This window comes from Callospermophilus lateralis, unplaced genomic scaffold (assembly GCF_048772815.1).
Source record: "Callospermophilus lateralis isolate mCalLat2 unplaced genomic scaffold, mCalLat2.hap1 Scaffold_408, whole genome shotgun sequence".
NCBI classification, from domain to species: Eukaryota; Metazoa; Chordata; class Mammalia; order Rodentia; family Sciuridae; genus Callospermophilus; species Callospermophilus lateralis.
In genome coordinates, this window is record NW_027514360.1 from 69,977 (window position 1) to 91,764 (window position 21,788).

Consider the following 21,788-nt stretch of genomic DNA (forward strand, 5'->3'; position numbering starts at 1 on the left):
CTTGGCATGTATAGATGGAACCACATCCCTCAAGTCTAATGTGTGAGTGGCAGAAGATGCCCATAGATATCCATCACAGGTTTCCCTCACCCCACAGAGCAAAGTACCTTTTCTTATCCCCCTAGATTACTACTGTATTAATTCAGACAGAAACCAATTCAGAAAATAAGCATCCCCTTTACATTAAAAATTAGAATGATGTACTTGTAGAGTAAGCCAGGCATTGAAATGTAGCATGTTGATCAAGGCAATCAAAAATGCAAAATAGGAAATAAATATGCAGGAGGAGCTGTGAGGAGCACAAATTCCCAGGCAGTAGAGGTCATAAGGCAGCTGAAACCAGGAGACCCTGAACAGAGTGCATCAAGCTCAAGGCAGACAATGGCCCAGCAGACAATGGCCCAGCAGGTGAGGCACACCCGCTTTGCCTGGGATAATTCTGCCAAATCAACTTTTGGAAAAAGTACCTTTATAAATCATCCTCAAAGCAGAAGCTTCTTTTTTTTTACATAAATACAAAATTTTATTTGCACTTCATTAGTGTAGAAAGACCACAATGCTTCTCATACCACAATACTCAGGACACGCCAAGTTATTCAAATACATACTTACTTATTTACCTTGACTAAACACAACAGTGCAGTTTAATAAAAGATATACCAAAGATAGAGTTCACAAATTCATTATCAGACAAAGAAAAAAAAAAACAAAAAACAAACAAACAACAACAACAAAAAAAAAAACAAATATTGAACACAGTCTATGCTTAATAGGAATAGGCTTCACCATAAAGGGGAAAAGTTTTATCATCACAAAGATACAGGATGTTTAGCCTAATACATGTATGTTCTTTGATATAATAAAATGAATCTCTTTAAAATTCCTTTAAACAGGATTTGTTTAGGACAGCAGCGTTGTTTTAAAATCTTTTTTTCTATAGTTTCAAAACACTTCTTTATTGAATTTTTGTCTTTCTTAAAAGCATAGGATACATCTATCAGGAAACCATGAGAGATTCTGTGGCCTCAGGACCAAGTCAAATCCAACCCTCTAGCTAGGAATATCCTATCATTAGAGAACACTAATAAATAACCTTCAACAGCTATGAGTGGAGCTTTGCTTTGTGGCAGAAACACTCCAAAGATGCTACAGCTGGGGAAACGTCTTGTAAATAAAGAAAAAAGCACTTAACGTAGCTTTTTTTTTTTTCCACATAAGTCTTTAGTTTTACAAATTTTCTTTAAAACAGTAAGCAAAGCACCACATTCTCTCTTCTTATCAGAATATCTTCTGTCCTCATAGTATAATTAACAAGGACAATTATATTATTTAAGAAACATTATACTTTTCTTCTCTCCCATTCTTCATATTAGAAGTACTATGTTTCCCAGTGTATGTACACTAGACACTGGGGCTATGAATGAAATATAATTTGGAGGGAAATATGTAATTTATAACCCAAACTTACCCAGGATTGCATATTTGCATATTTACAAGTTAGTGTATAGCTCTGACTTGGATTACAAAGTGCGAAAGGAAATTGTCAAAATGATTGTAGTGCAGAATAGAATGTTTTTTCCCCTTTTCAGGAATCATTTCCACCTTGTTTCAAAGTAGCAAATCAACAACATCGGACATGCGGTCTTGGTGGAGGCAATTCTGGCGGGATTTCAGGTTCTGGTTGTAATGAGAGAATGCCATTGGACAACTCATTCCTTAAAATATCCAGAGGCATCTTTTTCAGAATATTGTCAACAAGTTTCAGAAATATCTCGTCCACATTGAAGTTGTCCTTGGCACTTGCTTCACAGAACCGCATCCCAGTTATCTGCTGTCTGGTGATTTCTCTGTCCGATTCACAGTCCATCTTATTTCCAACTAAGAGAAGTTCAGCATCTTCTGAAGCATACTTATCAATCATCTTCATCCATTTTGGCAAATCATCAAACGTCTCCTTCTTAGTGATATCATATACTAATATGATCCCCTTGGCACTTCTGTAATAAGCTGAGGTAATGCTGTTGAATCTCTCCTGACCTGCTGTGTCCCTCAGATACTTGGAAGGCGACCAGTGCTGGCTCAGCTCCAGCAGTGCCCCAGACAGGGACATGGATGAAGGATGGAGACATGGCACTAACATTCAAGCGTTAGATGACCGGCGATGCCACAGATGAAGCAGCGATTAACGAAGATGAAAGCAAACACACACAGATGGTGGACAGACAGTCAGAACTGAGGGTAACCAGATTTGCAATAGAATTTTCTTTCCTCTTAGTTCTACAGTTTTGATTTTAAAGTCAACACCCACGGTGGACTTGCAGGCCTCGCAGAAGGTGTCGTCGGTGAAACGCTCCATCAGGCTGGTCTTTCCCACCCCGTGGGAGCCGATGATGATGACCTGCAGCTTGAAGTCCGCCGGCCTGGGGGCCTGTTTCCTCCGACGCGCTTGGCCGCTGGTCAGCACCGCGAAGTCCGCGCCCAGGCCGCCACCGCCGCCGCCGCCGCGCCCCCCCCACCCCGCCCGCTTCTGCAGCGCAGCACCCGGATCCATGCAAGCATACGGCTCCCGCTCGGCCAGCCGCCCGCCCGCCTCGCAGCTGCGGGCCCCAAGCCCCGGTGCCCCCTCGGCCTCCGCCGCGCGGGGCCTCGGCCCCGAATTCGGCGTCCGCCCACTCGAGCGGCCCCAGCGGCCCACGGGTTCCCCGCTGTAGCTGCGCCGCCCGCCGGATTCCCGTGCCCCGCTACCCGCCGCCGCCACCGCCGCTGCCGCCGGGAGAGGAGGAAGGCAAAGCAGAAGCTTCTTAGGAATACATCTGGTAAGACTAAGTGTCTTGTTTGTCATTTTCTTTTTATTTTTTTTCTAAAAACTAAATAAAGTTTAGTTTTTAGTTTTTAGTTTCTAAAACTAAATGAAGACAGCAGAATTCTGGCCTGATCAAGGGTAAGAGCCTTTGATCCTCAAAGTTCTTTAGAAGGAAACGGACCTTGAGTGTGACCTGCAATCTGAGCCACAGGAGGGAGAGGCAGGGTGTGGACTCCTCAGGCTGAGTCCAGCAAGCCAAGCTCAGGAAAGCCATGACCTTGACTGTAGATTAAACCCCTGCTCCCACAATATGCTAAACTTTATTGATTTTCCCATTGTTTGTGCAGTTAATCTTTTGTTTGTAACCAGGGTTTCAGCTGAGGACAAACAGATGGATTGAAACCCAATCTTCAGGAGCTAATGACCCCTTCTTTCATTTCAGTGGTCCCTGCTGGAACACAAAGGATCGAATCCCAGTTCAATCATGTTTATCTCTGCCTGGTCCTGAGCCCATGGTAGCCTTCAAGTTAGTTTACTATTCACTTTTCTGTTTTCTTTTTTGAGAATTCAGTGATATCAAAAATAGTAGTTTAAATTTATTTTCTCATATTCTTCCTTAAAATATGGATTTTGCTCTGGGGATAGATGATCATCTTGTAACCACTCACCAACGTTGTATTACAGTGAACTTCAGGAAGAAAGGCCCCTGCTGGTTGAAACATGGAGAATTTGCTCCTGTGTTCTGTCTGGCTCAGGGTGTCCCAGGGGCCTCATCACCCACCATTAACACCAGGTCTCCAGGCTTCAGCTGGGGGTGAGGCCCACTTCTGGTGAGTGCCCACAGGGGCCAGAGAGGCTCCTTCTCTAAGTTCATCCTGATTTGGGGATTTCAGCCTGTGGATTTTCAGTTGCTGTTCAGCTACAAGCAGGAGGCACCTGGGGAGGGAAACTTCTGTTGGGGCTGTTCTGGGCCAAGAGGAGGAGCTGACCAATAAATGCTCCTGGAGAGGAAACCCTACAGCCACCGGCGAGGAAAATGGTAAATATCCACCAGAAATTATATGCATTGGGCAAAGTTTTGAGCCAGAAATTCTGCTTCTAGGGAATTATCCTGAACAATAATTAGAAAAGTCATCAATCTTCATATCCCAAAGGAGGCTTATCCCAGTAGTATGGACAGGAATGCAGATGAGACAGCTGAATGTCTAGTGACAGGGTAGGAGAGAAGTCAGTGTACCAGTATAGGGGAAAACAGAGAGTACTTTAAGGAATAACACAGAAATGTGTGTAGTTACATGGGAAAATGACAGTTGCAGAGCTAATATTAAGGCATGCTGCACAGTGTGCCTTAAAAATCTACAGCCACATTCATGTTTCTGAGTAATATAGAGATGGCCCTTCAAACACCACATTCTTACCTTGACCTTAAGGTTCTACTTGAGCAGCATGATGGTTTTAGAAAAAGTGATTCCTAAAAGCAGGTGCTGTGTCTTACCAGAGCAAGGGTACTTTCTTTTTAAAATATATTTTAAAGTCATTATAGGTGCATTAAAAATTGCAAAGAAGCATGGAGGGGGTCCATAATTCTTCAGTCCATTTATCCTGATAAGTAGACCTTGCATAACTCAAGAGAGCATCAAAATCAGGAAAATGACACTGTGCATCTTATATGCATGTTGTGCCATGCCCCATGTGTGTCTCTGTGTGTTTGCAGGTGTCTGCACACTTATCATATGTGTTCTTTGGAGTAGCCACAGGCACAGTCCAGGCAGGAAACTGTACCTAGCCCAAATCTCCTCACCCTCTCTTCCTCTCTCCATTCATGACGTCTTCCAGCTATAGTTGCCATCTTCATCTTTATTACCTTTCCATATCTTTGCAATGTTACCTCACAAATGCTGTATCATATGCAGTCTGGAACATCTGAAGATTGGCTTTTCTACTCAGGATAATTTTTTTGATAGTTAAATAACTGTTGAATGTGTTAAGAATTTATTTCTTTTTATGACTGACTAGTATTCTAGCCTGTGCCTACAAAACAGTTTAACTATTCACCCAATAAAATTTGTGTGGGTAGTTTTCAGTTTAGGGCCATTAGGACTAAAGCTGCCAACATTAATGGACAAGGTTTTTCAGATAAATCAGCTTGCATTTATATGGAATTAATGCCCAAGAATTCAATGGCTATGTTGTATGATAAGTTTATTTTTTGTTTTTAAAGGGACTACCTAACATTTTTCCAGAGTGGTTGTACCATTTGAAGTTGCCATGTTTGAATGATCCAGGTTCTTAGCACCTTCATCAGCATTTGCATTCAGTGATAGGGTGAGGGAGAGAAAGAGAGAAGCTAGAACAACATACATTGAAATATGCAGTCTTGAACAATAATATCCATGCTGATAACATCACAATACCTGATCTCAAATTTTATTACAGAGCTACAGAAACAAGGCCTGCATACTGGGCATCAAAACAGACAAAAGACACATGGAATAGCAGAGAAGACACAGAGGCAAACCCATACGGAGTCTTCTTATCATTGACAAAAATGCCAAAAACATACACTGGATGGGGAAAAATAGCCTTTTAACAAATGGTGCTGGAAAAACTGAGTATCCATTTGTAGAAGAAAGAAACTAGTTCTTTATCTCTCACCCTGCCCAAAAGTCAATTCAGATTGCATCAAAGACCAGGGAATTAGGCTGGAAACTTTACAACTTCTAGAAACTCAACACTCCAACATCTTGAGGCAGACACTGGCTTCCTTCATAAGACTCCTAAAACTCAAGAGAAAAAAACAATAATAAATAAGCAGGACAGCATCAAATTAAAGAGCTTCTGCACATCAAAGCAAACAAAAATGTGAAGAGAGAGCCTACAGAATGGGAGATCTCTGCCACCTGCTCCTCTGACAGGGGATTAATATCCAGACTATATAAAGAACTCAAACTTAACACCAGAGGGGAAAAAACAAGGAACCCAATGAATAAGTAGGCAAATGAGATAAACAGACATTTCTCAAAAGAAGAAATGCAAATGGCCTATAGATACACAAAGAAAATATTCAATGTCCTTTGCAATCAAGGACAATCAAATCAAAATTGCATTGAGATTTCATCTCACTCTACTTAGATTGCCAGCATTGAGAATACAAACAGAATTAAGTGTTGGAGAGGATGTAGGAATAAAGGTGCACTCATCCATTGTGGCTGGGACTGCAAATTAATAACCTCTCTGGAAAGCAATATGGAGATTGCTCAATGATCTAGGAATGGAACCACCATATGACCCAGCTATCCCACTCCTCCTTATTAATCTAAAGAACTAAAATCACTATACTGTAGTGATACAGCTACACCAATGTTTATAGCAGTGCAATTCACAATAGCCAAGTGATGGAACTAGCCCAGATATTTGTCAACAGATGAATGGATAAAGAAAATGCGGTAGATATACACAACAGAGTTTTACTCAGCCATAAAGAAGAATGAAATTGTGTCATTTGATCGGAAATGCATGAAACTGGAGAACATTTTCTTAACATTTTCAAGCCAGACCCAGAAAATCAAGGATTGAGTGATTTATCTTATATGCAAAAGCTAAAGACAAAAATGAATTAATATAAAAAAGATCTCATGAAAATAGAAGGGAGAACAATGGAGCGAAAATGGAGGGAATTGGAAGAAAGGAGGAATGGGAAAGAGGAGGAACTGCAGAATGAGACTGTCTGATTATGCTATGTTCATGAGCAGATATATCACAATAAATTCTACTTTTATGTATAGCTATAGTTCACAATTAGAAACAATGAGTAAAGAGAAGGAAGACCAGTAGGTTAGAGGAAGGAGGTCTGGAGAAGAAGGAGGGGAGGGAAGAAAAAGTCCTGGGGAAATAGAGTGAATTATGCACTAATAAAAACACATTAATCGATCAATAAATCTTTCTTAGAAATGGTTACCCACATTTTTACCATGCACATCAGAGCACTAATCTCCAGAATATATAAAGAGCTCATAAAGCTAAACACTCAAAAAACAAATAACCCAATCAATAAATGGGCTAAAGAAGTGAACAGACACTTCAAAGAATAAGAAATATAATCATGAAATACAATAACTATACTATAGTGCTACAGCTACATCAATGTTTATAGCATAAATATATGAAAAAGTTTTCATTTCTAGCAATTAGAGAAATGAGAATCAAAACTACTCTAAGATTTCATTTCACTCTTGTCAGAATGACAGCTATTAAGAATAAAAGCAACAATAAATGTTGGCGAGAATGTAGGGGAAAATGCACACCCTTACATTGCTATTGAAATTGCAAATTGGTGCAACCACTCTGGAAATCAGTATGGACACTCCTTAGAAAACTTGGAATGGAACCATTATTTGATCCAGTTATCGTACTCCTCAGTCTATACCCAAAGGACTTAAAAACAGCATACTATGGGGACATAGCCACATCATTATTTATAGCAGCACAATTCACAATAGCTAAATTGTGGAACCAACCTAGATGTCTTTCAAAAGATAAATGGATAAAGAAATTGTGGTATATATACATGATGGAATATTACTCAGCATTAAAAGGTAAAAAAATCATGGCATTTGCAGGTAAATGGACGGAGTTGGAGAAAATCATGATAAGTGAAGTAAACCAACCCCCAAAACCAAAGGCTAAATGTTTTCTCTGATAAGGGGATGCTTATCCATAATGGAGGGAGGCATGAGAGAAATGGAGGAACTATGGATAGGGAAAATTGAGGACAGGACATGGGGTAGAAAAAATGGTGGAATGAAATGGAATCCTTACCCTAGGTACATGAATGAAGACATGAATTGTGTGACTCTACTTTGTGTACAAACAGAGAAATAGAAAATTGTGCTCCATTTGTGTACTATGAATCCAAATCCATTCTGCTCTCATGGATAGTGAATTAATACAAATAAATAAATATATAAATAAATAAACAGGAAAAAATCATTTGCCACAGTTGGTGGTAGGGTGACTGAAAATAATTTTTCTATTTCCCCTTCCTCTACTGTAAATATATACTGCTTTTATTTGGGCAAAACATTAAAAAGTATGCTATTATTTAAGAAAGTATTGGCCTTGGCAATGAAAGAGCTTTATGGATTGAAACAAGATGATTCTATGGGTTTATGCAGCAGGAATTCTTCCCCACTTCATCTACTTGAAAAAATAATCTTCAGTTTGTTTTCTACTATTTTATATCCACATTGTGGAGGACAAAAGTGATGCTAACTTCACTAGTATTTAAGTTAAACACAGTACAGTTTACCTACTGGCATTCCTCAGCAGGTAAAATTAAGTAAAATTAAGAGGTGCTTTGAAAACCACAATTTTTGGCTGGTAGATGAAGGAAAAGTCATTAGTTGGTCACATTTCTTCCTTAGGAATATCCTCATTTTCATCCTGGCATTCAGGGACTTATCTGGATGGATTGTTCCTTCTGAAAGGGACAGGTACAGAGAGTAGGTTTGTTGTTGTTTGGCTAGGCAAGCCTGGGGATGAATCTGCTTTATCCAGAAACAAGGGCTACAAATGGCAGATTATTCTGTTTTATTGCACCCCACAGAAGTCTTTTGAAATGAAGTCATTTACTTCTTGTTTTTTAGGCTAAAATTCATTGGAGTGGTAGATAGATTGTATTGTTAATGTTTGTTTCTGGAACCCTTGAGAAGCTCATTGTTACTGGATATGGCTTTAAACAGCCAACTCCACTGTGAGCACATTTCTGGGGCCCTTGTCCATTGTCTGCAAAGAAAAGGGTCTAGCATCAGCATTGCTTGTGAGTTTTGGGTTTTCCTCCCCTTTTTTTCTGAGTCACTTTCCTTATTTTGGAATCTCAGAGAAACCACCTGGACCAGGTGCTTCAGGCTGGACCTTCTGACTGGCACAGCAGGGCTGGTGCAAGATGAATGAGCAGGAAACCCCCATTTCCCACCTCTGTCATCAGAAGGTGGTGGCAGGGGGTGGGGGAAGTGCCAAGCATCTAATTGCACTTTGAAATTTTCTTCCCAAAGTTCAGCTGGTCTGTCCTCTCTCTGCAGAGCAATTTGAATGAAAGATGCATGAACATTTCAGCCACTTTGGATTTCTCTGCAAAAGATCATGCCATCCGTGGGAGCCAGGGAGAGAGACAGGCAATCCCTCTGCTCCTGGTGCTGATTAAGACTGAATCACCTTTTTTCCATTGTGAAATTCAAGCCCCAGAACACCAAAGAGAAAATGTATCCCTACAGCTGTGGATGATTCTCCCTCCTTTGGCCTCCAACCTGTTTTGCTGCATGGATAGAAATAGAATGGTGAATGGCTATTTGTTCTAAGAAAAGCTAAGCCCTTGACTGGTCAAAGAGTCAGCAATAGAGGTATCTGGAATGTTCTTTTGTTGAGTCAGGGAAAAATCCCATGAGAAGAGTGGGGCCAGGGCTTCCTGGGTCACAACCTACCATGAATCTGGCTGGCTTTCCTCAAACATAATAGGAATAAATCTAAAGAGGGTGAAGATGCACACAAAGAGGCCTTCTTTCCTCTTTGTTTCCAGCAAAAACAGTCAATTATGTGTATTTCCCATTGTTAATCAAGAATATTGAGGAACCCAAGGCCTTGTCTCCAGTGTCTTGGGATGTGGGAGGATGCCTGTGCCTGGGGCTGAGGGCAGGGACTGATCTCAGGGCACTTCATCTCTGAACCTGCTCCTGTCTTTGCCTGTGGAAAGGTGATGGTTTCAGTAGCCACTGCACCAGCTCAGGGAGGATTAAAGAAAATAATACATGCAATGTTCAGCATGGGGGTGGGGATCCATGAGAGAGCACTAGTAGTACTCTCAAATACTTACCAGGTAGTGCCATTGTAAGTAAATCCTAGACTTCAATGTCATTCTTGTGGCAACACCTCTCTCTAATACAGTAGAAATGGAAATAATCCACTTTTATTTTCACTTGTTTACACTTACCTTCTGTGTTAAAGACATGTCAGTATATGCTCCCATGGGTGCAGGATGTCACTGTTGAATACTTCTAGTGCAGTCTAATCTCCTAGGAAACCTCCAGAGGAGCCCCTGTGCCCCCCAGGACAGTGGATACCCAGGCACATGGTGGCCTCTCAACCAGTGCTTGTGGATGATTGAATAAGTCTTCAATATGCATCTGCTTTCCCCCTCCTGTCAACCTACCAAAATCTTCCAGGCAACAGAGACATTACAAAAAAACTGCCTGTAGTTTTACATTTTGAAGATGAAGAACAGGGCCATTGAATATTAAAAAGAATAAGAAATTTTAGAGAATGGGATCAATCCAGAAAGGGAGGTTCACACTGACTTATGATGACCTTTCTCATAAACAGAGCTACCTGAAACATCAGTGGATCCTGTATAATCTTTATATCCTTTGAATCATGTGTGAGCTGTTTGTGGAAGCTATAGTGTATTAGTGTTCAGGTGTGTGTTTGTGTGTTGTTGGGCTGGGGAAAGGAGTACAGAGCAGAGAAGGCAGAGGACTTTATATGAGCTCACTATGGTCATAGTGCACTCTTTCCTGTGACCTGTCCCAGTCCCTGAGAAGTTCCCTATCTTCCAGCAGTAGCTGCTGGTTGTGAGACCCTGAGAGCGAGCACCTGCTGCTTCCAGTCACCACTGAGTCCACAGTTCCCAGAATAGCACCAGGATGCATTATGTGCCAAATAAACATTTGTGGATCTAATATTTGTTGATTTGTTGAAGAAACAGACCCATTACTTCAACTATTTTCTCAATTCCTTCATATTGATGAATTCCACATTGAACTTTATTATGTATGCCCATCAATTTCACATGACTGTGGCCCTATCTTTCATGGTCAATCCTACTCTACAGCAGCTGCTATGGACTTAGAGAGGTGCTGAAGTGGTGTGTCTGGGTCAGGGAGCAATACTTGCATTGTGAAAGGCAGGCCAGCCCTAGAACACTTAATAGGTACTGTACAGGGATGGTGGAGGGGCACCACAGAGAAATGTCTCCTGAGAAGTCTATGAAGAGGTGAGAGGCTTCCCAGGCCTGCAGTGAGCCAAGATACTATCTTGAGAATAACAAGAGTGAATAGCAAGTTCTTTCTTGAAAAATACACTTAAGATTTTTTTTTCTTTAGAGCGTAAAATTTGAATACAAGAGGTAGGGATTATCTACTCCCACTTACTAGTGTATGGTGGATTAAAGTTCCTAAGGATCTAAAGTTAATATTCTTTTCCTTCCTCTTTAATCTCCAGCTTATTTCCCTTGGCATTTCTAATATGATGGAAAAGGGCCACACACTTTGGTGTTGATGGGCGTGAGCTGAAAGAATGTAGAGACTATGGTTGCAATACTAATTGTGTGTGCTTAGGTTCAGTGATACTCAAATGGCTGGTGTAACACTCTCCCTGGTGGGTATCTGATGAGACCAGCATTTGACCATAGGCCACATAAAAATGTTTTTGCTTTATTGATTTCCCCAATACAGTGAAAAGGAGACAGAAGGGTAAATTCTCTTCCTTTCTCCATTTCTCTCTGTCCACCCGCCTTCTTGAGCTGGGATGTGCATAGTATCCTGCCCTTGTACATTGGAGCTCCTAGTTTTTGGATCTTTGAACTCCAGGACTAACATGGGTGACCCTTTCATCTGCCCCTAGAATCTGCCCAGCTCCAACCCTGTTCTCAGAATTTTGGACTCAGACTGAATTACACCACAGGCCTCCTTGGTTATGTAGCTTGTAGATGGCATCCTGTGGGACTTCTTAGCCACCATGTGAGCCAATTCCCATAATAAATACCTTACCTATCTTCTTATTTATCTCCTCTTGGTTCTGTTTCTCTGGAGAACCTTGACTAATATGCTATTGAGATAGAATGGACACTGCTCTGAGTGTTGCCATTGTAAACATTTATGGAGTCTACTTTGCCATAATATTTTTTCCATAGTATGAGGATTATGCCAGCTCACATTTTATCCTAATAGGCTATATGGTGTTTATGCTGCATAATCTATAGCAAATATTAATTTTGGCATCGTGCTATGGCTTTTTTTATACATCCTTAGCACAGATTTTCATTGGCAGTTTGAAGAGCAACAAAGAAACAGGTAGGAGTTATTTCATCCATTTGCAAAGAATAACACTTGTGTTAAGAGAGAATCTGAATGAAGTGCACTTTTATAGACTAACAGGCTTGCTTTATGCAGGGGGTGGAATGCAGGAGAGATTACTCATGTGGACTTTGCAGCCAGAAAGATCTGCATTCAAATCCCACCACTGCTACTGGACATTTGAGTGACCACGGACAACTTGGGTAACCCCTTCAGACCCCAGTTTTGCCATATGTGAGTGGGAAAATGTCTGTATAAGCCATTTTTTAAGGTTCCTCAAGGGCTTTGAAAGCTCATAGCAATGATGACTGGCCTATTTTTATACACACTATTGATAATGTTAATTATTGCATTTGTTGGTACCAAGGGCTCTGGTGTAGGGATACTTTGCTTGTGTTTTGAGGCAGATGGCACTTCCATATGAAGAAGTTATCCATGAGAGTTTCCATCAAGAATACTTTCTGAGGGGCTGGAGTTGTGGCTCAGTGGTAGAATGCTTGCCTAGCACATTTGAGGCATTGAGTTTGATCCTCAGCACCACATTAAAAAAATAAATAAAATAAAGGTATTATGTCCATCTATAACTGAAAGAGTAAAGTCTCATACTTGCATCAAAAATAGACTACTACATGCTAGTACTTGTTAACAATATTTGCTAATTTGGTGAAGTCCATAATGAGTTTCTAATCACACTTCCATCTTGGTGGTTGAATTTACAATGTACAATTGAGTGATTGAGTTTCATTTTGGTGCATGTTTTCAATGAGGCTTCTGTGGGAGTGTTGCATTTGAAGTTCTTTGGAAGTGAAAATCTCTGCAACACACGAGGGGATTCTCAAAAAACATATATAGTAAATGTCTTGCTTTTATAAAAAGATGGAGTTACAGAGGTCAGTTTTAGCCTCCTTCCTGAAACAATAATAATGACAAAAACATCCTGAAGTAAATGAAAATATATAAAATGACCACTTGTAAGACACACACACACACACATACTCACAAAATCAACAAAGGATGAAAAGGTAGGATAATGAGGGTAGCCCTACTCCCACTCTGGCTCACTACCTGAAGATTCCCAACTGTAGAGTCTAGCAGGGGCCTGGTGGATGCCTGCATTGGGGAGACAGAGCTGAGAGTGAAAAAGATCAGAGCAATGGAAGTGTGGGGGTCCAAGGATCAGTCAGAGAGAGCTGTGCCGACAGAGCTCCAGGGTTGGTCAAGGATACTCAGTGTTCAGCTGAGTATCCATTAATTCACACTGTGAGAAAACTACCCAGACCTGGAGAAGAACCCCACAAAGCATGAAGCAGGACAGCTAGGTGCACACACAGACTGGTAATAGTGCCTGCTTCTGTCATCCGCATCTGCTACCGTGAGAGGCGTGGGGCACCAGGCAAGATCCTCAGAAATGCCGCTCCTTGTCAGCAGGGAATAATGAATTCTAATCTGAGTGCTGTTCCTGTGCAGCCTAACAAATCTTAAAAGCATCATTTCAAAGGGTCCAATTGCAGCCAGGCAGAGTGGCACACACCTGGAATCCCAGCAGCTCTGGAGGCTGAGGCAGTAGGATCTAGGGTTCAAATCTGGTCTCAGCAAGTTATCAAGGCCCTAAGCAACTCAGTGAGACCCTGTCTGTAAGATATATACATATATATAAAAGTGCTGAGGATGCGGCTCAGTGGCTACATGCCCCTGGGTTCAATTCCTGGTACCAAAAATAAAACCACAAAGAGCAACCCAAAATACAGGGATCCAACTGCATCTAAGCAACTTAATTGAATCCAGTAACAAAGCTTGAGTATTTTTACAATACACAAAGTTCTACGAGTTAACAAGGTGAAATTCACAGTGCCTCACATCCAATTAGGAACGATTAGCTATGCAAAAAAAAACAGGTCTCCTGAGACTTGCATGAAACAATTAATCATCCATCAATTAAATCAAACAAGAATAGACATAGCTATTGTCATTAGCAAATTAAGACAGTAGGAGTTAATATAATTGTAATTTCTGTGCTAAAAGATAAAGTAATTTTTATTTTATTTTTGCAACCAACATTAATTAGGACTTTGAACCCATCCATTTAAAAATATTACTTTTCAGAAATCCTGGGAGGTTTGTGTTGTGTGGTGTGGCTTTAGGGATTAAGCTGAGCTATTAAGCTATGGCTCTGAGGTGCTCTGTACCACTGCTCCTGCCCCACAGCCCAGGAGGATGGTGTTCACTTCTTCCTAGGTATTTTGACATTTCTTAAATTGCAGCTCTCCAAAATGCTGTCCTGCTAATATGAAGTCAGCATCCTGCTCCAGAGAAATTACATTTCACTGGAAATCACACCTGAAACTATTGCTTTCAATCACTGCATCATATGAAACTCAAAGGAGATCCAGGATAGAAGCAACCAGCAGAGAAAAAGTATTTGTATTTTAAAATCACAGGGCAGTTAATTACCCAGGTATTCCTGAGGGTCAAAACCAGGAGCAAATAGTGTCAGACAGCAGAGAATGCAAGAGAAAATATTTCTGTGATTTCTGTCACATTCCACAGGACACCGTGATGAGTGTTTACCTAGGTCCAGTCTCTGACCAGAATGAATGTGCTCTGTTACCTATTACCTTGCTGGTTTGTTTAGTAATCTTTATTGATTTTCTTTATTGATAATATTATTGTTGATATTTCAGGACTGCATTGAATTAAATTAAGAGAAATCATAAAATGTAAAACTTGACTAATATTTTATTATAATGTTAAGACTTATACTACACCACCATAGGATAGATGCATAGTACTTATTGTTTTGGGTACATGTGTTTGCATTCAACAAAAGAGAGTGTTAAATCAAATATAATTATTTGGAGGTAATCTCTATTTCAAACTACAATAAAAATTCTCTGAAAACAAGAAATAGGGTATGGTTTAATTTACATTCTCTTTTCTCTTTGAACGTTAAGCCCTGGCCTAATCCCTGATAATTCCTTAATTTAATTGATTCAATATATTTGTCTTGGAAATGGACACAGAGAAGTGAAAGTGGCAACATGACTCATCAATTTATTTCAACAATAGAGAGTATAGCTGTCCTATTTGGGGATATTAACAGCACAAACATGAGATTCTGCATTTGTCCACAATAAATTGACCCTTGGCTGATAAATATGAGAACAAACATGAAGAAATGTTTTAGAAACATTTTTAGAAGAAAGGTTTTAGAGATCAATAGGTCAGTATTACATGTAGTTGGTTCTTATGCCTATTTCCTACTCATAGCATTTTAGATATTCACCATGGGCTGATAGATTCCCAAAGAAAATTCATGGCATGTTAAAAACTGTCCTATTTTATTGTGGATGAAACAAGCAAATATATCAAGGAAGTGAGCAGGACTTGAGAAATGAATTACATTTCATTCTGTGTTTTCAGAAAATTTCAGACGGCTTTCTCACTCCATCTAAATGTGGTTACCTGCATCCTCCAAGGATGCTCATTTACCAAGGGCCTGACATGTTTGGGATTTGTTGTGGTGGTAATTTAAAATTATACCCTGTGACTTTCTCCTCCTCTTTGAGTGAAGCCAGCTGGGCTGACACCACCTTTCTGTCTTCCCTTTGTTTGTCTTTCCGCACTTTCCAGGTCCTGAGTCACTAGGAATGGAAGGAAAAGAGCATTTCCTTCCCCAGCAAAAGTTACACAGTGCCAGAGGACGGCTGTTGAGGTCAATGTCAGCTAAATAGAGCACACAGACTCTGTGAGGGAAGGCTTTAGCCTACAGCTCCTCATTGCTAACTTAGGGCTCACACAAGAACCCCCAAGCACCTTCCACATGCCATTTTTGAAGAGCTGATCCCAACTGTCCTGAAACCCAAATTCACAGTGCTGCTTAGTGGCATCACTGGAAACCTTCCTGGGTGATGCTCATTTGCTAAAGGAACCAACTTTCATCTCCATGGAAGAAACTGCAAATCTTTCAGGTACTCTGTTCAGGGTGTTCGGGGAGCTTTGTGAGAACACTGTTTGCTCCTGCCCCTTGTCATGACCCCTGGATGGAGAAATGTTTTAGTTCATAGTGAACTAAAAAATGATTGATCTTAAAAATGTGTTTATTTTTTTTACAGTAGTTTTGAATTTACCGAAAAGTTGCTCAGGTGATTCAGAATTTTCCTGGACCCCAGACTTCATCTCCTTTTATCCACAGCTACTATTTCTATGGTACATTGTTCTCACTAATGAATTATTGCTAATATTTAAGGACTGTATTGAATTAAATTCAGAGAAATCATCAAATGCAAAACTTGACTAATGTTTTACTATAATATTAAGACTTATTCTACACCACCACAAGATAGATGTGTAGTACTTACTGTTGTCCATACTTTGCTCAGACTTCCTTGGCTTTATCCAAGGTCCCTTTTCTGTCCAGAGGCTCAGGAAACCACACTGCATGTGTTTGACCTGTCTCTTGACACACTTCTTACCTGGGACTGACTCTCAAGTTTTCTATCAAGCTATATCCATTATTGAACTCCTGATTCTGACAGTTCTGAGGAATACTAGTCAGATATTTTACAGAATCCTCTCTGATTTGGGTCTGTTTGTTGTTGTTTTTTAGGGCTAGCCAGGAATAATTTTCTCTGTGTGTATATATGTGTGTGTGTGTCACAGTGTTCTCATCCAGGTAGGCTCCTGGTGCCATGTCAAGCTCCATGTGTGTCGTTTGTCTGTTTACCACCCATCTTCGACCATCCCCATTGTTCTTGCCTTCCCCAGTTTCTCTCAGCCATTCATTGTCTAATTTAAGTAAAGAAACATTATATATATATATATATATATATATATATATATATCACAAAATAAATATATGGTTACTTGTGTATGGAGATTTTACTCCATATAATTTCTTGGAGATTCCAAGCTGTATGCATCAACATTCCAGGTCTTTTTAATTTCCAGGTGCATTACATGGTATGAAAATATTACCATCTGTTTAACCATCCACCTGTTGGAAGATACTCAGACAAGTTTCCGTTTGGGACAAATAAGTTGCTATGACCATGAATTTATAATTTGTGAGTTTTTCTTGGGTGATTTTTTTCTTTAAAAAGTTCCAAATTGAACAAAACTCCTTTCTATGATGGATTCTTGTCTTTTCTATTTTCAGGAAATGAATAATTTTATGATGAACATCATCTTCATTAAAAGCTCATGTCTCCTTCAAATCTTTCCATAGACACAGTTTGTTAGATATGTTAAATAACTGGGTTTTGGGGATTTGGAATTTAACACCTACTTCCATTTTTTTTTTCCCTGAGACCTGCTTATTATTTACTACATCACAAGCACAGTACTGTGAAAGATGAGGATCCTGTTCCTCACAAAGCTGTGGAGAGCTCAGAGAGGAAGAAAGGGGTTTGATATACATGGCTCCCAACCTTTGATCTCTGTGATAGGGCTGCTGGGCCCATCAATCTCATCTGCTGATGGGAAGTGGATCCTAAGTGTGGGGGCAGAGAGAATGCTTGAGAGGGTGCCTGGCTGCCTTCACAGCTGGGTAATGGAGACTGCATGCTTCCAGTTTCAGGGCCTAGGGCAGTTCAAAGCTTTAATCTCACATTTGTTTTTCTGAGTATTGAATTGATTTTAAAATGTCTTAATTTTCATTGAAACAACACTCTGTTCCCTTTCCCAACTTTTGGCCTCCTGGAGCTAAACATTCCCCACCCTGCCATGCAGCTTGAAGTTGGCACATGGTTAGGGGTGTTCAGGGAGCCCCTTTCCTGTATACAAAGCTTAAAGAGCCCAGTGGGTACCTGCGACTCTGTCTTGCCCCACACTCTCAACCTGTAGCTGAGAAGCGAGTTACTCCCCCGGTTTCATTGTTAAGTCTAACAGACCAGCCTTGGGGACAACCTAAAGAACTGAAATTAGGAGCAGCATGGGGGACAACAGATCTATACTAGCACAGGAACAAATAATGTGTCCAGGTTGGTGGGGCACCCAGGAGTGACAGCCATAATGAGCATGTCTGACCCACACTCTGTGGCTTCACCATGTACACAGCTCTGGGGCAGGTGTGTTGGATATCAGGAAAGCAATCTTGGAAAATCCACTAATGGCCCTCTGGAGAATCTGCAGGTTGGTTGAGAAGATAAAACTTCACTTGCAGAAGGTGCAGACAGGACACAAGGCATGCCATCCACTGTGCGGTCATCCACTGTGCCAGTGTAGCTTCGAGCCAGTGGGTGCACAGGCATGGTGGAATCTGCTGGCCCTATGGAAAAGGGCACTGCAGGTGGAAGGACATCAGGATGAGGAGTTGCCTGCACAGGGTGATGGTGGAGGGGCAGTGGAGGAGGCACCTCTGACTTGGCAGTGAGTTACAGATGGAGTGTGTTACAGATGCTCTGACAGGCACATCTCTGTGGAGAGAGAGACGCACAGACAGCTGGAGTGGCAGGTATGGGCAGAGACAGGGAGACGTGAGCCAATGGCTGGCCTCTGGGAATGCACAGCTTCACCCTTATAGACTGATCTGGATGCCCACAAGTTGTCTTACTTAATGTAGGAGCACCACGATGTCCAGAATAAAGTTGACTCCCCCAGTCACCTGGGAACTAGACAACAATCAGGACCCTGAGCAGAGCTCAGGATGAGCTCAGCTCCACAGCCAGAGATCGGGTCTGAGCCCCGAGTGCTGGCCCTCACTAGAATGGGGTGTCAGCAGCCCCCAGCCCTCTGTGCCTCAGTTTTCTGCTCTGTGAAAGAGGGTGGTGTTAGCTCCTAAAGTAGTGAGTTTTCTATAGAAAACCTTAAATTTTGCCCTTAAAATAATTGCAAACTTCTGAATGAAGTGTGTTACAGATACTCACAGATACTAATTAGCTGTTTTTTCTGCAGAGATATTTAATAATTACCACAGATGATGCCTAGTAAGGCCATCATACACACACACACACACACAAACACACACACACACACACACACACACACACAGCCTTTTATCTCTGGCTTTTCAGGTAATGTGATTTCCACTGTCTGTCCTTGGTTAATGTCTCCTATTAAGTTGGGTGGGACATTCTCAGAATGAGGTTTGAATCTTTCTGTGGCTGCAGGTGTGCCTGATTAAATAAAGCTCCTGTCAGGCCCACAAACCTCGGAGATGCTGCTTCCATGAAGAAAACACACAAGGGAAATCCCAAGTGGTTTCATCATTGGGCACAAACAGAGTGCCAATGTGCACTCGGGTTGAAGAGACTCTTGTATTCCCTGAAGGGGAAACTCAGCCCCTGATATTCATGTAATGATCATATGCTGGGGATTAATCAGTGTGATCAGTGCAAAGTTTATTAATTCATGCATTAGCATCTGTGCTGGGTGGAGGCTCGTGTAGAGTGGGGCAGTGCTCATCTCAACCTGGCCTCAAACAGTGAGTCAAGGCCAGAACAACCAAGCTTTTGGGGCTGGGATCATCTTACACGTGTAAGACTGCTACAAAGCATCTGTGACCTTGTTTATCAGACCAGGATCGATCCCTGGCAACAGAGGCCCTGGGTTCCCAGGAGACTCGGCATCTCGGGTCCTGTGGTCAGTCATATCCACCCAAGGTGGCTGAAGGTGGCTGCTTTTGCTGCAGCACCAGCCTAGATCCTGCAGGTGCAGAGGAGCCCAGGAGGAGAGATGGTGTACCAGGTGCTATCACACCAGTGTCACAGGACCTCCAGATAAATTAGTGGCCACAGGCACATCTCTGCATCCAGTGAAATCCAGCCCTCTTTCTGGTCCTGTCCCGGCTCTGGGTCAGCTCTGCCAGGACAGGGAGCTAGATTCAGGGCTGAGTGCTGGGCATACCACCTCCTTACAGCAGGGGCAGGTTACGAGTTCTGTCTCCAGACATGGTACAGAGGATGTGTCTGTGTGTACCTGGGGAGAATGACACCTGTGCCCCGTGCAGTGATGTGAGTGGCCCTTGGTGACAGTGAGATGAAGTACGGTGAAGGTAATAGATGGAGTAATGAGATGGAGAGATGTGGTGGGTGACAGGGCTGCCTGAGACAGTAGGGGCAGGGCAGGCTCCCCTGGGACGGCATGGGCACACTTTCCTCTGATGAGTAAAGTTGCCTGGGAGCCCAGCCAGGCAGATGCCAAGAGGGGGCCCTGAGTCAGGACTGAGTGTGGCTGGCTTCAGGAATAGAGGCACCCAGGGTCACCAACAGAGTGCTGACCAGCTTGTCGTGTGCCAGCAGGACCCCATGATGTGGCTTTGCAGCAACTATCTAAACCAGCTGAGTGGCAGCAATGTAATTTGTACTCATTTATGATAAGTCGCTCATTGTGGCTCCAGTTTTCATCTCCTTTATTAGCAAGCTCATCTGCTTCTATGATAGAGGCCCCCTTTGTGTGCGTGTGTCTATTTGCCTGTGGAGATGACCAGGAGTGTGACTGGTGATGAAAAGTGGTTTTGATGGGGGGCAGACAGCAGGGCATGAGGCTGAGTGGTACCCCAGGATATTGACACACCAGCCAGAGAAGTAGGTGTGAATTGTGTGAAGTCTTCCAAATCTTTGATTTGAACATGTGCATTTTGTCTGCTTGGAAGGCAGGGAATTCTTATATTAGAGGCCTCAGGAAGCTAAGACACCCAGCATAATGGAATTCCTTGATCTGTGGTTTTGTTGGGAGAATTAGATGAGCAGTAAATGTAATGCCCAGTGGTGGGCACAGGGTGAGGAGTGAATGGAGTGCCTCACCTGTGGATAAATCTTCCTTCATGGAGAAGGTATGTTTGCCAAGGGCTGTTGGGTATGAGCAAACAAGGAGAGAGAGATAGATAGATAGATAGATAGAGAGAGAGAGAGAGAGAGAGAGAGAGAGAGAGAGAGAGCAGACTGAGGTGGGGTGGGTGGGTGGGGATAAAATGCATGACTTTTTTGCTACTTGTTCAGGAATGTTGTGCATATTCCCACCCTCCTGCTGCCAGGTTCCTACCTCCTTGTCAATCACACTGGAGCCATTGACCCTGGACAACCCTTTTACCTGCACTGCTATTAAACATGCTGGCTAAAGATGGGTCTTCTGAAAGTCCACTGTGGAATTCAGGGCCGATGAGCATCGGTTCCTCACCATGTGGCATTGGGTCTCTCACAAACAAGAGGCTGCATCCTTCACTGTCCTGCATTTTGCTTGATGGTGTTTTCTTTATGGCTGGATTTGCCAGTCCTCAAACCAGTCCAGGTAACAAGCTTCCTGGAATCTTGGTGGTTGTTACACAGTGCTAACTAATTAGCCTGCACTAAATGGCAAAAACAACAAAACAATAGCCAAGTTCATTGCTTGTGCTAAATAAAATACTGTATTAAGTGACAATATAGACAAAGCTTAAAGATAACAGAAATATAGTGAATAAACATAGATTTTTTTTTCCTGGGATGTGGAAATAATACCAGTGTTATTCCTCACTGCTGAGTGGGATTTTCCTAAGACCTGTGTTGGGAAAAAAAGCTTTGAGCCCAGTTCCTCGTGCCAATGGAGGGTTTAGTAGTGATTGATAGAAGGCACCATTACCTGTAGTGCAGTTTTCCCATCTTGATTCTGGAGGTTGGTTAATAACATAGCTCCCAGAATCCTGTGGGGTCTTTCAGGTTGGTCTCTTGTGCTCTACATATGGCAGTGTGGAGGACTCCTGCTACAATGTCCAGGGACTGGGAAGCTCCCACGGCTGGCAAGTGTCTGGGAGCTTCCCCTCCTGCTGGCCCTGTGGGCAGAGGGGGAACATGGGCCTACTACAACTTCACCCCACAAAACTTAGACTGTAAGAAAAGGGACTAGATCTCCCTGATAAGTCTGCTCAGCTCTATCAGTTCAAACAC

At 42.0% G+C, this 21,788-nt stretch overlaps 1 pseudogene; it reads right to left on the reverse strand.

Moving 5' to 3' along the window:
• Nucleotides 1-1,276: 1,276 nt before the first annotated feature.
• Nucleotides 1,277-21,031, reverse strand: LOC143386553 (ras-related protein Rab-12-like; annotated as a pseudogene).
• Between the last annotated feature and the right edge of the window lie 757 nt (nt 21,032-21,788).